This window comes from Corvus brachyrhynchos, unplaced genomic scaffold, assembly GCF_000691975.1.
Source record: "Corvus brachyrhynchos isolate BGI_N302 unplaced genomic scaffold, ASM69197v1 scaffold255, whole genome shotgun sequence".
Classification (NCBI taxonomy): domain Eukaryota; kingdom Metazoa; phylum Chordata; class Aves; order Passeriformes; family Corvidae; genus Corvus; species Corvus brachyrhynchos.
Genome location: NW_008238358.1, coordinates 386,518 through 391,310, shown reverse-complemented (window position 1 = coordinate 391,310; position 4,793 = coordinate 386,518). Strand labels below are relative to the sequence as shown.

Below are 4,793 nucleotides of genomic sequence, written 5' to 3'. Positions count from 1 at the left end.
GACAACTCAAGCTGAGGGCTACTTCTGCAATACATCCTGCAGGAGACAGCTGCTATGAACCTGATTTTGCTTTGAATATTACCTGGCTTTAGTTTTACTGTAGCCCAGAGCACATTAGCAATGGGATTTTGATCTGTTCAGCAGATACTAAGCAGGCCTGAACTACAACTCAGCTTCTTAAGAGGGAAAAAAATAGCAATTCCATTTACCATTCTGGTACCCCTAAAAGAGTTAGATTCTGGAAAACACAGCTATTGTGTTTCTCAGCTAAACAATTAAAGGTAAGCCATACAGCTCCCTTTTGAGGTGCTGGGCAGTAATAGTGTTTCAGAAGGAATTGCATTTATGTGGTTCTGCTGAACTGTGAAGGGGGAATACCCTCCAATTTGCACTAATCTAGATGCTGGAAACACTTTTCTCAAAGAGGCAAAAGAAAAATGCAATCATGGTCAGAATACTGGAATTACAGAGACTGTTACCTACCTCTACTCCCAGGGAAGAGCAACTGGCTATGTACCTTGGTTTTTTTAATCCAACAGCTGAGTAATATTTAATCTATGTTGAGGTGACTGCTGCCTGCTTTCAGTTCCAGGGTAGCACTCCCCATCTGGCAGTAAATGCTGTTTGCAGAGACAGTAGCTGTCTTATGGCCGGGCAAGAGTGAGCAGCAGCCAGACTAGCAGGAGCAGCATGTGTTCGCAGGCAGCAGGGGCAGGAAGCCATGGAGCTGTTTGTGGGCTACATGATGCCCCCGGGCTCCAGCAGCCCCTTCCCTTTGTGTACAGGGACTGTGTATTTTGTTTCCAAGGGAATTTTATGAGAACTACTTCAGTTTGGGTTTGGCAGTTAAGAGGACAGGCACTTGAGGGATGGAATAAATGTCAAGACCATTGCTCCTGGATAAGAGTATAGGTGTCAAGCATACCCGGAGCAAGCAGAAGAGGACAGAAGAGCCATTGAGGTGAGAGCTTGCACAGGAGGTTGGCAGGAGCGCTCAGGGCAGGGTGAACTGCTCCATTTAGAGCTCAGCACTGGGCAGGCTGCAGCCCCCATCCTGTCCTGGGATTTCCCACAGCACAGCAGTGCAGGACAATGACACAGAACTGGCATTCCATATTGTTACCTGGGAAAACTACACTTGCACCAAATAAGCTGTTTGCCAACATAAAGTGAATTACAGGGTGCTGCCAAAGTGACTGTAGAGCCCTTACTAACACCCACCCCCCAAAGGACTGGCAGAACAGCACTTAATGGCAGAACATGGGCCTGTTTGTCTTAGGATTAGGAAAGTCTCAGGCTGCCTTCACAGACAAGGCATGTTCTAGGTGAAATAACCACTTTGGCTTCTGATGTATGATATTAAAACCTATTTGAAGAACCACATGGTCCCCATGCCATCAGACATTGTCATTCCCCATGCCACCCAGTTTGAAATTGTGCTGCATTTACACCGTTCAGCCCCAGGGAAGCCGGTGACTGCCTCGAGGGTGGCTTGAGTTGGCCGAGTGGAACCTGGAGAGCACAGGAGAGACACAGCAGCACAAGCACTGGGCCGGCCGTGCGGGATCACATATGTGCTCACAGGGACAGAGTCCTGCAGCTGATTCACACAGCTGCCTGCAGGAAAAGCCCTTCCCTTGCTCGGAAACCGTGGCTTGAGGTAGGCGGTGCATGGCAGTGCTGCCAAACTCCTGTTTACTGAGGAGCTGGGGACACAACAGCTTCCTGGCAGGCAAGAATGACAACAAGGCTGCCAGCAAGGTGCTGGAGTTACTTCCGGGAGCAGGCAGTGAGTGTCCGCAGCTCCATGGGAAGAACCTGATGCCGAAATGGTTCATGTCCCCTCCACGCCCCAAAACTGCTGCCCCTCAAGCGACAGGATCAGCCCAAATGGTGTGTTTTGCCCGTACTTGAGCATGGGGGGGCAGATCCCTGCAGAACCAGGTGAGTCAGGCTGTGGGACTGTCAGGTTCAGTACTGGGTGCTGGAATGCTGCTTCCAGGTAAGAGATCCTATCTAGTGGGACCTGGTGTGTGCCTACACACCTAACTAGATAGCAGAGTCCTGCACCATTAGTCACCACGGAGCCAGCCTTAACCCCTTACTGTCCCTCCTCAAGTGCTCCTCGCAACAGGAGAGGTCGCACAGCAGATGGCAACACGGCCACCCAAATGGGCCAGCGTGCCACATCCCGCTTGGCTCTGAGCTGTCATCTCCTTGGCCTTAGGAGTATCAAAGGGCACCTCTTCAGGGCCTGATCTCAGCGCAGGGCGAGGGACACGTACTGTGCAAACTGCAGAACACCAATAAAAGTTGATAGTTAACCCTCTTTCAGCAGCGAGGCGTGACCTTGGCCCATCAGGGGAATGCCCTGTCAGCGAGGTCATGGGCACAGCTAGCACAGCTGCCCCCAAGCACGGAACCCGGCTCTGGGCAGAGCCTGGCTGCACCACCCAGCCTGGGCACGCCGGTGCTGAGGGCACGGATGTGTGGCATCCTCCGTGCCAAGGGCAGCTCTGCGTGGGGTTCGTGCACATGGAACATGCTATTCCTGTGCTACACAAGTGCAGTTGCCTCACCAGTTCCCCACAATCCCCAGGGATAAAGAGCCCTGCACGGCCCTACAGCACATACCTCCCCCTCCCCCTGACAGGTAAGTTTTTAAGGTAATAAATACTCTAACAGAAGCAGAAGTAAAGAAAACAACACACACTATTTTTTATCCTCATAAATAACTAATCTTGATACTTCTCTTTGAATAAAATCTCTTCAGCTTTTCACAAAATATAGTACAGTTATTTAAGCAACATTGAACAGCATGGGTAACGGAACAGGCAAAACCCAACATGTAAATTGGCTACAGCAGACAGGGCACACGGAAACGGCTCCTTCCCCCTCCTGCCACTTGTTGCTGAGAAGCCAGGCTCAAACACGAGTTGATTGTATTACCCTACCGTTAGATCAAAGCTGAAAACACTCTTGCATTTTTCAATAGGCGACAGTTTGTAGCTAATCTTGGATTTCTTTACACAGTCAGTTGCACTTTGGAAAAAACAAAAACAGCAAAATACCACCTTTGACATGGTTTTGTTCATTGTATTGCATGATGTGTGTTTAGCTGTATCTACAAAAGGCACTATAGAGAGAGAGGAGTCCAGGAAGGTGTGGACTGGAGCAGGTTGGAATCATTTAATGCCCTGGATCACAATACAAGACTACCCACAGCGTCTCTGCACCTGACCCGCCTCACTGCTGAGAACACACCTGTCCCTAACCTGTATCAAAGGTCACTACGGCTTCTGTGTGTACAAATTAGGCTATAATACAACTATTTACAGTTTGTAACACAATATGGTGCAATTATGTCCATAATAAAGAACTCCAACATTCTGGAGGGGGTGAGCCCTATTGCAAGAGTTGCGGATGGGTGCGGCTGAACAGTCCCTGGTGAGCCCTCCGTCCTTGCACCTCTGTCTCCTCTATCCAGGACACCCCAGAGACACTCATGCAGTACCTTTATCTGGAGATGTGCCACTTGAGTGTTCCCTCACTTCCCAGGCTTTGGTTTTAAAATTAGGTGGAAACCTTTTGGAAGTGGTCCAAAGGTGTTGAGAACAACCTCAGTCCCGCAGGAGCAAAGCCAGCAGTTGTTCTCCAGTGCTTGAGCAGCTGGGTCACAGTGCCACGCTTGAAGGAGAGCAAAAAGGACTCCGGTAATGGCTGGGTTTTTACATACATGATCACTGCTTAGGGCAGGGGAAATAAACCATTAAACCCAGGTGCTTTCACAAGTGGCCTGAAGCCAGAGGCAGCCAGCCTCATCCTGTGCCACTGCTGGAGCCCCTTGCCCTGGCTGCATTTAGTGATTTTGACAACACCCCCCCCCCATTATTCTACTTATTGAAACCCAGCTGTCACCACTGCTTAACGCCAGAAAATGGTTCTGTCAGTGCTCAGCTGCTGTCTGATCCAGGGAAGTGAAAAAGGCTTGGGAAGTTGGAGGAAAAGAAGTACAAGCACTCTGCTAAGTTTTCCTAAATTAACTGCTCTCTTTCAAACCTGGTACCGTCTCTGTCAGAGGCACAGCTTTGAAAAAAGCAGGGGCCCCCAGCCTTCTCCTCCCCAATATGGAGCTGTGCCTGGGGGCACTGAGGGCAGTCTCCTGCTCTGCCCAGGGCACCCAGAGAGGCAGCCCCCCCTGCCAGCTTTCCCTGCTCCCCTCCCACTCTCTGGGCTTTAGTGAGTGGCTCAGTGGCAGTGCCAGCCCCCACCTGGGGTTGGGGGCCACCACTTGCCCTGCCTGCTACAGCTCTGTCTTTCACCCCAGCAAGCACCAGCAAGACCTGCCCAGAGCCTTGTTGTGGGACACAAATCAGTGCTCGAGGGCTACTGCCACCTGATTGGCCCACAGGCAGAAGCATCCCAGGACTGCAACCAGGATGTGGGACCCCAAGTGGGGCATACATGGCAGTGCCAGGCTCCAGGCCTCCCTGTCCCTCTGCCCCCACATAGCTGGCAGCACCTCCCCCTGCCCTGCAGCCCCTGACTGAAGGGAGCCGGATGTGCTTGCCCAGGGCAGAAGGGACCACAGGGGGTTCACCTGGTCCCCGTCTGCGCTGCAGACAGCTGGGACCCTGTCCCTGCCCGTCCTGAGGGCCGGGTGGCAGATCCTCTCCACGACCCCTCTGTCCTGCACTGTCACCACCACCCGTGAAGCCCCGGCCCGCGCGGCTCCTTCCCTCCGGCTCATTGTGCTGCTGCCCGAGCGGGGCCAGCGGCCGGCGCCCGCCCCA

The 4,793-nt window shown here is 52.2% G+C and overlaps 1 protein-coding gene across 1 annotated transcript in view; it reads right to left on the bottom strand.

Annotated features, from left to right (window-relative positions):
- Positions 1-4,103: 4,103 nt before the first annotated feature.
- The window catches only part of FZD5 (frizzled class receptor 5), a 2,629-nt gene continuing 1,939 nt past the window's right edge, over positions 4,104-4,793 (bottom strand). Inside the window, exon 2 of the mRNA XM_017735639.1 lies at positions 4,104-4,522. The gene's annotated coding sequence lies outside the window, so the exon portion shown is untranslated. The remainder of the gene's footprint in view (positions 4,523-4,793) is intronic.